At 39.0% G+C, this 13,033-nt stretch overlaps 1 protein-coding gene across 1 annotated transcript in view; it reads left to right on the plus strand.

The window, feature by feature from the left end:
* Positions 1–2,547: 2,547 nt before the first annotated feature.
* Positions 2,548–13,033, plus strand: part of ATF7IP2 (activating transcription factor 7 interacting protein 2) — a 54,270-nt gene continuing 43,784 nt past the window's right edge. The window contains exon 1 of the mRNA XM_044391566.3: positions 2,548–2,615. The gene's annotated coding sequence lies outside the window, so the exon portion shown is untranslated. The remainder of the gene's footprint in view (positions 2,616–13,033) is intronic.

A 13,033-nucleotide genomic window follows, 5' to 3' on the forward strand; every position in this document is an offset into this window, starting at 1 on the left:
AGGGGGATCATGGTTGTTGTTTTTTAATCTATTCTGTCAAACTAGCTCTGCTTTTTTTTTAAAGATTTTATTTTATTTTTTTAAGATTTTATTTATTTATTTAGAGAGTGGTGGGGAGGGGCCAAGGGAGAGGAAGAGGGAGATAGTCCCAAGCAGACTCCCTGCTGAGCACAGAGCCCAACTCAGGGTTTGATCCCATAACCCTGAGATCACGACCTGAGTTGAAACCAAGAGTCAGACACTCAACCGACTAAGCCACCCAGTCACCCCAATCTACCTCCACTTTTAAGAGACTTTAATCCGTTTACATTTAAAGTAGTTACTGTTAGGGAAAATCTTATTGCTCTCAATTTGCTATTTTTTTCTCTTTTCAATTTGCTATTTTTTCTCTTTTTTTTTCTTGTTGTTCTTCAATATCTCTATTCCCTTCTACGTTTACATGATTTTTTTATGGTGTACCATTTTTATTCCTTTCTCATTTCCTTTTCTCTGAAAATGTTAAAAGTTATTTTCTTACTGGTTACCCCGGAGGATTACAATTAGACTCTTATACCTATTACAATCTATTTTGTATTAATATCACTTTAACTTCAATAGTATACAGAAACCTTGCTCTTATAAAGCTCCTTCCCTCCCCCTGTATGTTAACACAAATTTCATCTTTACACATTGACTTTACCTAAAGTCAACTGATTCGTAGCTGTCATTATACCTAAAAATATATTCACAGCAACATCTAGAGTAGTATTTGACCAAACAGCTGGGCACATAACGTTATTCAGTACAGAAAATTAGGTGGTTAAAAGCCTTTGGTGGGGGAAAAAAGCCTTTGGAAGGGCTGGACGAGCTACTGTCACAATGGTTTTCATTTGTGCCACTGCTTCAGTGGTCCAAAAAGTAGGGAAGTTGCTGCTGCTGTCAGAGAAGTTCAGAAAAAACACTGTTGACTGTCACAGCTGCCTTATATCACTGAAGCAGGGACTGGCAGGGACGAGAGCCAAAGCCCAAGCAAAATACACAGAATAATTTATGTCTTTCTTCTACTTTCCAAATCTCAGGAAGTGCATCCTACTTGGCGAAATGTCAATGCATCCAGAACACTGGCCATAGGGCATCTGGGAAATGCAGCTCCCAGGATTCCAGCCCTGCCTCTGGGATTGCTGAGAGGGGTATGAGAAAGAATGCTAGTATTTTCTATTTTTTCCATAACCAATTACTACAAACTAAGCGGCTTAAAACAACACTCAATTGTTTTGTCATAGTTTGATAAGTCAGAACCTCAGTGTACTCAGCCCGCAGAGCATGCAATTCTTGATCTCAGGGTCGTGAGTTCAAGTCCCACGCTGGGCATAGAGCTTACTTTAAAAAAAAAAAAAAAAAGCATACAAGATACACTATTACCCTAAATGGACATGACATTTCTAAAGTCTACTACTCACTGTTGACTGAATTAAGTCCAAATTCCTTATCTGACTCCAATTCACTTGCCTCCCACACCCTCCCTTTCTCTCAGCAACCCTATGTACATCCTTCAACCATGTAAAAATTATTTTCCGAAACAAAAAAACTTGTGCACAGATTGGCACTGTTTTACATTTTTGCCCATTTCCTTAGCGTTTGACTTCAGACAGTTGGATTCTCATATCTGTTTCTGCGTTGGACATGTTGCAATATCACATAACACTTTTCCAGAAGTTTCTGGAAAATTCCACCGACCGCACCTGAGACCAACAGAATGAAAAAGGCAAATAACATCTATTATAAAAATACTACTGACTTTGCGGACCTCCCAAAATCCCTGGACCAAATTTTAAACCCACTGGGTACGTTATTGCGTTCATGACCCAGCCTTCTGGAATGTCTGGCCTCATCTCATTTTTCTCGTAGCCAGTAGCTATTACAAGACCAGCAGTTGTCCCCTCAGCGACGAGAAGGGCTTTATCGCACAATTGACGGTTAAGTTCGTTCCCGGCCTTGAGCACAGAGAGGGCACTCAGAACTGACAGTACACACAGCAGTCACAAGGTGGGTCATTATTGGTCTCATGAAATCTGACGCAGCCTAGACTGGCAGGTTGCCAGGACAATTTAGGAAACAAGAAAACATAACTGGGCCGGGCCCACTCGCCCGGGTCGCAAAATTTAAACAGTTGTCCCAAAACTCCGTAAACTAAGTAAATGAGATTTTAAAGGCAATATTCTGAACATTCAAATCGGTTTTTGTAAACAAAGTTTCCCTAGTCACGACTTTCGGAAAACTTTCCACCGCGTCGCGCGTGTCACTCGAAGCAACGGCCCGACCCCGCGCCGCCAAGTGGCGGCGGGGGCGGACTACAAAGCAGTAGCGCCGCAGCGGGCGAGCTCCCCGCACCCCGCACCCCGCAACCGACTTCCACTCCCCGGCCGCTTTTCCCCTCCCCCGCCCGGCCCCCTCCACCAGGGCGCCCCTGATTGGCTGGGTCGCCACACGTTCGCGCTGCCATTGGCCGGGAGTCCGGCGCGGGCGGGCGCGGGCAGACTTACCTCCACAGGTCCTCGCGGGAGCGTTATTGTGCGCGGCGGTTGCTGTTCGTTGAGCTTCTGTTGAGAGAAGCGGCCGGCGCGGCGCCGCCGGAGGTACGTTGGGGCCGGGCGAAAGCCCCGCGCGAGCGGCGGTTGGCCGAGTTGGCGGTTGCGTGGCGCCGCGCGCGTCTGTGAGGGCCGGCGCCGAAGCCCGGGGATGCCGCGCGAGCAGGGCGGTCGCGGCGGCGGGGCTGACCGAGAGGCGCCCGCAGACTGGTCCCGGGGCTCCGGCCGGGAAGACACCCGCGACGGGCGAGAGCACGCGTTCGCGGCGCTTCCCGAGGGGGCGGTGCGGGGAGCGGCGGCGGCGTGCGCTCCGCGTGGGGAATCGCGGCTGCGGAGGGACACGGCGGCAGCCTAGGGTTTTGTCCTTCCGAGTAAGTATGGGATCGGGGCCCGGCCGGACTACTTTTAGCTGCGCTGGGGCAGCGCGGCTCCCGGGCGGCGCTGGCTGGCTGAAGAAGCGGGGGACCGGCGCGACTGCGCCGAGGTTCCCCAGGGGGCTGAGAGGCTGTCGTCGAGAAATGTCGTGGCGCGGTGGTCCCGGGGACAGAGGGGTCCCCTGAGATCCCGCGGCCCAGGTCTGGGAGGCTGGCGCGCAAACGTGTGCCGGACACCTGTTGAGCTGATCGGCGCTGGGGATGCTGTAGCAGAGTCGTCCCGGGGATGGCTCGTCCGCTCGCACAGGAGCCTGAAAATATGTGCATCTCTACACATCAGAGACCGTTTTCTCCTTCCGGCTCCCACCTGACCGGCTTTCCATCCCGTTTTGGCAAAGTTGGAGGATGTGTGCAGTAGAGAGAGGGAGCATTTAGTTTGCTTTTGTCTCTCTGACTCCAGCCCGACCGTACTTGGAAAACTTGACTTCTTCCAGCTTTGCCTGATTAGGTGCTTGAAGAGGAAGCTCCTGACGTGGTGAGCAGCCGGCATCTGTTGTGGGCTCCAGGACGAGCTAGCTTTCACTGCCCTAAACACTTATGTGTGGTCAAGATCTAGAAGAAATATGCTCAGTAGTCCCTTAGAAGGAAAAAGTTGGGCGAATTTACGAAATTACGTCCACTACTGTCCACTTTAAACGAACTTGGGCTATGCTAGCCTGGGATTTCATACTCTTTCCATGAAGATTTTGTCCTGTGTTTTTATTTGTAGCCAGGAATCGATCCGCGACATAGGTATTCGCGAAACACGGTGAAGAACAGTCAAGACAAAGATAACATGTCACAGGAGCGCTATTGAAAATGCAAAACTGAAGCCTCTGAATCAAGGTTTAATTGCATCGGGTTCAGCTCTTGTGAAGTATCCTTCGTAGTTTATCCTTCAGTTCGGTTTTCAAGAGACGTTGAGTCTGACCCTAATCAAATCTACTTAACTGTCAGTCTTATCTGCAGATTTGTACAGACCACATCTTAAGACTGACTTCTGCGTCAACAGAAATGCACGGACAGTGTCGTACTGGAAATGATTTACGTCTTTTATGAACTGGTCTGTCTAGGTAAATCTTGAATTTTCTGCTCTATTTTATTGACTCTTGTACACCTCCTCAGCTTTCAGTCCACTGTATTTCCTTGCTACTTAATATCTTGAATTCGGGTGTGAAAATACTGTGTGACCCTCACATCTTTGTGCATGTCCTGTAATTCTCTCTTAGTGGGTGTTTACAGATGTATTTCATTTCATGTAATCAAATTTTAAGTAATATATTGGGTAGTTACAAATAAAAATAAGCTTTATAACTTTAAATGCGCAAGAGTGTTCTCATTAAGTTGAGTGACATTATATTAAATATAAAAAAGGATTATATCTTATTTTGTCTCATATTTTTGCATCATTTAAGTACTGTGTTCTCCGAGTCATTTTTTTAAAAGATTTTATTTATCAGAGCTGCAGCAGAGGGAGGGGGAGAGGGAGAGGGACAAGCAGACTCCCCACCTAGCACTCAATCCCTGACCCTGAGATCATAACCTGAGCCAAAGTCAGATGCTTAACTGATAAACCTTGACATATACTTTTAAAATGCATTACTATAGACTCGGGTACCTAACTTCTTATCACTCTTCAGCTTTACCAATCTCAGTAGGACAGAAAGATTGTAGTCAGGCAATATTTGGAGAGAAATAATTGACTCTCTGGGAAGGGGAGATAATCAGATGTAGTTTGAATTTTTGAACTCCTGATAAAATTTCTTGGGATATAAGGGATGTTAATAGATCTTACTAAATTTAACCATTAATTCCGTAGATGCGCTAAATGTATCTACTAAATGCGGTACCATTAATGTGCCTCCATGACACTACTGTGGATAGTGCTGCTGATATGAAATAGCTTATGAGATTGTTGTGTCAAAAGTTGCTGAGGCCTGTTTTGGTACTTTAAGGAAAGAATGACCCTGGCTGGCTTTCCAGAAGTTAATTTTTGTAAGTTGTGTATACATTTAAGCAGCATTTTATAAATCTGTATGAAAGTCCTCTTCCTGAAGATATAAAAGTAAATAAAAGTATATGTTCGTAATGGGATAATCAGATAAGGAAGTCGTTCTCTTGGGGGAAGGCTTTTTTGAAGAGGTGATCTTTAAATATGACCTTGAAGGAATGGGGAAAAAGGGAAAATATTGATATATGACAGTTCTGATGAATTTGAAAACAGTGAAAGATAGGTTTATAGGAAATCAGGAGATAAAACTCAATAGCTTCAGGAAAAACAATGTAGGAAAGATAATGCAATCATGATAGTCTGATTATGTAGAAAATACTTGCCTATAACTTAAGTATTGATTTAGCTACAAATGTGATAAAAAGGTATAGGGTGTAGAAAAGAGCTAAATCTCATCTGTAAGTATAGGAATTTGATAATGGTTAGAATTTATAACAAATAACTAGTGTGAATGTATTACTTAAAAATACAGAGATGTAAAAAAACAAGTTGTTAAATTAGTTAAAATTGACTGCCACTGGGCATTAAGGAGTGCTGACAAGCAACTATTTCATTGCATTATGAGCACTTTATACTGTTTCATTTTATGGTATTACACTGATAAGAATTTTTAAAGTAAAAGCAAAATTGTATTAGCACTTAGAAGGTAGCTGATGCAGCTGGTCCATGGACCACACTTAGAAGCATAAGGATTAGTTCATGCTCATTATGAGACAAGTTGGTCAAGTTTGTCATTTTGTTGACCGTTATATACCCCCTGAAGATACCCTGTCTCTTCATAATTCCTTATCTGATTTGTTCTTGTGATTCAAGATTTCTTTGTGTCTTAAGATCCTGGGGTTAAATGCTTTCCAAACTGTGTTTTCTGGAACAAGTTATATAACCTAGCTCAGATTGGTTTAAGTTTCACTTTTTAGTAAAGGGAAGTTAAAGACGTGGTTCAGTGGATTTTAACAAAATATAACAAGAATTGCCATTTATTTAGTGTTTACATGTATTAAGGTACTGTCTCAGCAAGAAGCATTATGAGAAATTTGATAATGAAGAAAACCAGTCCATCACCAGGAATAGAGAAAATAGGCTCAAATCAGTGTCTACTCAAAGCATCAAACTATATAAAGAAAAAAGGACAATGATTAAATCAAAAGAAATAGACAAACCCACTCTCAGTGTTTTTAATAGCTGGAAGACTGTGAATAGCACAACTAAATCTGAACTAGTTGGCATTTACATATAACACCGCACCCAACAGTGTTGGAAGACATGTTCTGCTCAAGTATATGTGGAGCTTTTTGAAAAATTGACCATGAAGCTAGCCTCAACAAATAAAAGATGGAAATCATTTTGGAGGATATTCTCTGATTACAGTGCAATTAAGCTAACTTTCAGTGAAGATATAAACGGAATCTGTAATTGCCTGGAAATTAATCAATGTTTTAAATAATCTATAGATCATAGAAGGAATTCTAATGGAGATTGGAAAATACTTTGAACCAAATATTAGAATTGAGGTAGGGTTTATCAAAATGTGTGGAATTCAAGTAAAGCAGAACTAGAGGAAAATTTTATAGCTTTAAATGCAAAGTTAAAAAGGGAAGGGAACCGAAAGTTAAAGATCTGAGTTTTCATCTCAAGCTGGAAAAAGAACAACAAATCAAGCCTGAAGAAAATGGAATTAAAATGCCAACAGGAAATGATGAACACCACGTACAATAGAAAGCCATGAAAGCCAAAAGTCAGTGCTTTGAAAATATTGATTAAATGAATTTCTAGTAAGAATGATGAAGAAAAAAGAACCATCACTAATATCAAGAATAAAAAGAGCACTACACCAGGCTCAGTGAAGCCTGACCGGCTACAAGGGCAAAGAAGGAGCAGTGTGGCAACAACAGCTGATAGAGTCCCTGTGCGAGGCGGCCATGAGCCAGAGCGACTTCAGCCTGCTGGACCGCTGGGGCCAGGCTTGCTGCAAAACCAACTTCCAGTGGGTGCCAATATACTTTGACTTCATTCACTGCCCTGACATCTGCCCAGATGCGCTAAGAAGCTGGTGTAGGTGGTAAGACAGCTGGAGGCTGAGCCTGGCCTGAGCTGCCACCACTTCCATCCATTTTTTAAAAAGAAAACAAAAGTACTACAGATCTTGGAAATGTTACAAATATAATTAGACAGTATAATGAAGAAATTTATAAATGTGAAATTCTGTTGAAAGAGAAAACAACTAAAAATAACAGATATAGAAAATATGAATGGTCCTGTGTCTATTTTTAAAAATTCAATTATAACTGAAAAGCGTTATCACAAAGTTAACGCCAAGCCCTGATGGCATTATGGTAAATTATTTCTAACATTTAAGGAAGAAGTAATACCATTTGTAAGCACAAACTCTAAAGACAATCGAAAAGACTTTCCAGTTTTATGAGGCCACCATACATAACACTGGTGTCAAAACACAATAAAGGAAAATTACAGACTCTTCTCTCTCATAAAATTGATACAAGATTCCTAAACAAAGTGTTAGCAAATTAAATCCAGAACATGGGAGAATATCTAGGAATAAGCAAGATTAAATATTTTAAAATATCAATGTGATGCAAATTAATTGAAAAACTGAGATTATGTGATCCTCTAAATAGATATGAAAAGACATTTGATTAACTTGAAAACACAATCATGGTAAAAACTAGGAATAGAAGGGTAATTACTAATCCAATAAAGTGTATCTCCAAAAATTATTACAAAAATCATATTTAGTGGTGATATAATGAAATACCACACCTTATCCAAGTTTGATAGTGAGAGAAGCATGTGCACTAACAGCGTACCTATTCACATCATACCGAAGGTTCTAAATGTAGTAAAACAAGAAAAGAAAAAAGTAAGGATTAGCAAGAAAAAATCATGACATTACCTACATAGAAGATTCAAACAAGTGAATCTAATGAATTAATTGATGTGCTCAATTAAAACACTGCCTATATTTCTCTGTAATAGGTAGAAATGTGAAATTTTAATGTTTTATTCATTTGAGAGAGCAGGCGAGAATATGAGTAGTGAGGGTCAGAGGGAAAGGAAGAAGCAGACTCTGCACTGAGCAGGAATCTCGATGCGGTGCTTGATCCCAGGACCCCAGGATCATGACCAGAGCCCACGGCAGATGCTCAACCAACTGAGCCATCCGGGTGCCCCATAAATGTGAAATTTTTAAATGCCACTTAAAAAACATTTTAAACTGATACCTACAGCATTAAAGAAAGGAATAGAGGAGCAAAAGATGTGAGAGATATAAAGTAAAATGTAGACATAAATTGAGCTATCAATAATTTCAAATATGAATGGCTTAATCTAGTTGTACAGAGATTTTCAGATTGGAGGAAAAACAGTACTCAAGTATATGCTTTCTACAGGAGATACACCTTAGTTTGAAAGATACAAATATGTTGAAAGTGAAAGAATAGAAAAAGATCTGTTGTACAAAGAGCAACCATAAGAAAGAGTGGTTATACTGATTTCAGACAAAACAGATTTTAGAACAAAAATTTTACTAAAAGTGAAGAGGGATGCTTTATAATAAAAGGATTAGTCCCTCAGGAAGTTATAACAATTATGTATATACATATATGTGTATGTATGTATTATATGCACCTAATAACAACACCAAAATACACAAAGCAAATATTGACAAGAATTGAAGGGAGACATAGACAATTCAATAATAATGGTTGGCGATTTCAATACAGCACTTTCATACTGGATAGAAAACTAGGCAGGAGGTCAATAGGACTTAAGAATAACACTACGAACCAAGTAGACCTAGGAGACAACTTGCGACCAGTCAAAATAACAGCAGAATATACGTTATTCTCATGTACATAGAACATTTTCCAGTATAGACATACTGAGCCATAAAACAAATCTCATCAATCTTAAAAGGATTGGAATCAATGAAGTACATTCTCTGATTACAGTGGAATGAAATTAGGATTCAGTGCCAAGAAGAAATTTGAGAAATTCCCAACTGTGTGCAAATTAAACAGCTCAAGGGAAATTAGAAAATACTTTGAAATGAGTGAAAATGACATAACATTCCAAAACTTTGAAGTGAAATTAAAGCAATTCTTAGAATGAAATTTGTAGTCGAGGAGCCAGGGTGGCTCAGTCGGTTGAACATCCGACTCTTGATTTCAGCTCAGGTCTTGATCTCAGGATCGTGAGATCGGGGCCCCGCATCGGGCTCCGCATTCAGCAGGGAATCTGCTTGAGATGCTCTTTCTCCCTCTCCCCCATGCATACTTGCTCTATCAAATAAATTTTTTTTAAAAAAAAAGGAAATTTGTAGTGATGGACGCCTATATTAAAAAAGAAGTTCTCGGGGCACCTGTGTGGCTCAGTCGGTTGAGTGTCCAACTCAATCTTGGTATTGATCTCAGGGTCATGAGTTCAAGGCCTGCATTGGTCTCTCTCCTGGGTGTGGAGCCTACTTTTTAAAAGGGGGGGGGTAGTGCAAAATAAAAAAGAAGATCTCAAGTGAATTATCTGACTTTTAATCTTAATACAAAAAGAAGAGCAAACTAAAGTCAGAAGAATGAAGGAAATAATAAAGATTACTGCAGAAAGTAATAAAATTAAGAAAGAAAAATAGAGAAAATCAAGGAAACTAGAAGTTTTTTCAAAAAGACCAAAAAGATTCACAAACCTTTACCTAGACTGAATATGAAAGATACTTAAGTAACTGAAATCAGGAATGAAAGAGTAGGCATTAGTACTGACCTTCCAGAAGTTAAAAAACCGATGACAATACAATAGAACAATTCACTTCTATACCAATCAATTAAATGGTTGAAATAGACAGATTCCTAAAGAGACCCAAATGAACAAAACTGACTCAAGAAGAAATAAAAAATTTGAACAGGCCTATAACAAGTACAGGGACTGAATTAGAACACAGAAAAGGCCAGTATTAGATGGCTTTATTGTTGAATTCTACAAAATGTATAAAAATACCAATTTTTTGCACATTTTTTTAAGAAATAGAAAAGGAAGGAACACTTCCCTAATCATTCTGTGAGGCCCAGAGGCCAGTATTCTCCTGATAACAAAATCAGACAAAGACCTCACAAGAAAACTACAGAACAATATCTCTTATGAATATAGATGCAAGAATCCTCAGTAAAATACTAAAAAAATCAATCCAGCAACCCAGAGAAAGGATTATACACCACAACCAGGTGGTATTTATCCCAGGAATGCAAGGTTGGTTTCACATCCAAAAATATATTTATCTACCATATCAATAGAATAGAAAGCAAAGCCATACAATTGTTAATAGATGCTAAAATATTTTCTAACAAAATGCAGTGCTCCTCTATGATAAAAACATTCAACAAAGTGAGATAGTTGGGAAATTCCTTATCCTGATAAAGGGCATCTGTGAAAAATCCACAGCTAACACCATATAGAATGGTTAAAGACTGAAGGTTTTTCCACTAAGTTAGAACAAGAAGAGGATGTCAACTTTTGCCACTTCTGTTATTGTACTGGAGTTTCAAGTCAGGATAGACAAGAAAATGAAATAGAAGGCATCAAGACTGGGAAAGAAGAAATAAAACTGACATATGACAGGATCTTGCTTGTAGAAAATCCTAAGGAACCCCCCCCCCAAAAAAAACTAGAGATAAAAACAAGGTCAACAGTGTTACAGGCAAGATCAATATACAGTATTCTCTTGTATTTCCATGTGCTTGCAATGAATAATCCAAAAATGAAATTGTTTCATTTACAACAGTATCAAAAAGAAATGCAAAACTCTAAAAACTACAGTATACCTTTGTAAGAAATTAAATAAGTAAATGGAAAGACTTCCATGTTCATGGATCAGAGGACTTGATAAAATTGAGGTAGCCATACTCCCTAAATTGATCTATCTATATTCAACATGATCGCTATCAAAGTCCAGTAGGCTTCTTTGCAGAAATTGTTAATCTGATCCTGAAATTCATAACATATTCAAGAAACTCAGAATAGCCCAAACAATCCTCAAAAAGTTGTGGCCTCATATCCTAAATTAAAAACTTAACAGAAAGCTACAGTAATTGAGACCTATATATCAGTGGGATGAAACTGGGAATCCTGAAATAAACCTTAAGATTTAAATTAATTGGTCTTGACAAGAGTGCCATAACAATTCACTGGAGGAAAGAATGGCCTGTTCAAATGGTACTAGAACAACTATCCACACATAAAAGAATAAATGGATCCCCTTCACACTATATATAATTAAAATGGATCAAAGAAGTAAAGCTATACAACTTTGAAACAGGTGTAAATCTTCATGACCTTGGATTAAATAGTGATTTCTTAGATGTGACTCCAAAAGCTCGAGCTACAAATACAAAACTAAATTGGACTTTATAAAAATTAAAAACTTGGGGCACCTGGGTGGCAGAGTCGGTTAAGCCTCCGACTCCTGGTTTTGCCTTAGGTCGTGATAGAGCCCCATGCCGGGCTCCACACTCAGCCTAGAGTCTTCTTAAGACTCTCTCTTCCTCTGCAGCCCCCTCTAAGATAAATAAATCTCTTTAAAAAATTAAAAACTTTAATTTTTCCAAGCATATCAAGAAACTGAAAAGACCTACAGAATGTGAGAAAAAGTTTGCAAATCATGTGAAAAGGGACTGAATCTAGAATATATAAAGAATTCTTATAAGTCAATTAAAAAAAGGCAAATAACCCAAATTTAAAGTGGGCAAATGATCTGAATAAATAAGATAAACAAGTGGCCAATAAGCAGCAGCATTAACCATCAGGGAAATGCAAATCAGAATGACAATGAGGTACCACATCATTCTTACCAAGATGACTTTACTGGAAAAGAGATAATAACGAGTGTTGATGAAGACATATTAAAACAAAATCTCTCATATACTCCTGTTGTGAATGTAAATTGGTCCACATGCTTTTGAAAACAGTCTGTTCCTCAGAAGGTTAAATATGGAGTTACAGTATGACTCAGCAGTTCCATATAGGCATATAACCAAGAGAAATGAAAACACGTCAGCACAGAAACTTACACATGAATGTTTATGGCAGATTTGTTAATAATAACCAATTTTGGCTCTGAAGCAGAATGTAAATATCCAGAATTTTTCGTGAATGTATATATAACATCAAAGTAAGGTAAAATCTGGGATGTAAAGTTCAAATACTTTTAAGTTTTGTTTATTTAAGTAATCTCTACACCCGATGTGGGGCTCCAACTCATGACCCAGAGATTGAGTCATGTGCTTTTCCAACTGAACTAGCTAGGTGCCCCTTGAATACTTTAAGATAAGGTATATTTAAATGATATTGTTTTACTCTTTACTTCAATAGTTACTGAAACATTGGCTGAAAGGCTTTTAGAAAACTTTTTAAAAATACTAGAATCCATGGAATTGTGAAGCGTATATAGACCTCATAAAAAGGACATTTTCATGTTTGAGAATGATACAGAGATAACAAACAGTAGAAAGTAAAATATAACAACAAAAAGCTGTGGAAATCAGAAGGCAAAACAGCAAGTATAAGTTAAAGCTTTAGTGGCATAATAAATGTAAATGGATTAAATTCTATTAAAAGATTCATTAGGCTAAAATATTTTCAGTAAGTTTTACAAGAGACATCTAAAGCAAATTGATGGGTTGGACAGCAGTATGTTCAGTAGGAGTTACATCATCAGATAAATGAAAGGTAACATTTTTAAAGTTCAAAGTTAACAAGATACTGTCCAACAATTAATTATACACCTGAGGGCAAAATGTAATCAGATCCCTTCCTCTCGACATATTCTAAAATCAAATCTAAAAGGATTAAGGACTTAAATTACGAAAGACAGATCTTTAAAACTTGAGAAAATACAGATGACTTCTCTTTCCTACCTTGTGCTGCTGGACAGTACCATAATTCTAAAGAAATGTGTGAGATGTTGCTTATTTGACAGCAAAGGATTCAAGCTGGTTGAAGAGAGTCAGAAGTTCTGGTGATGGCAAGGATCCCCAATTAGA

The sequence above is a fragment of the Ursus arctos genome, unplaced genomic scaffold (genome assembly GCF_023065955.2).
Source record: "Ursus arctos isolate Adak ecotype North America unplaced genomic scaffold, UrsArc2.0 scaffold_2, whole genome shotgun sequence".
Classification (NCBI taxonomy): Eukaryota; Metazoa; Chordata; class Mammalia; order Carnivora; family Ursidae; genus Ursus; species Ursus arctos.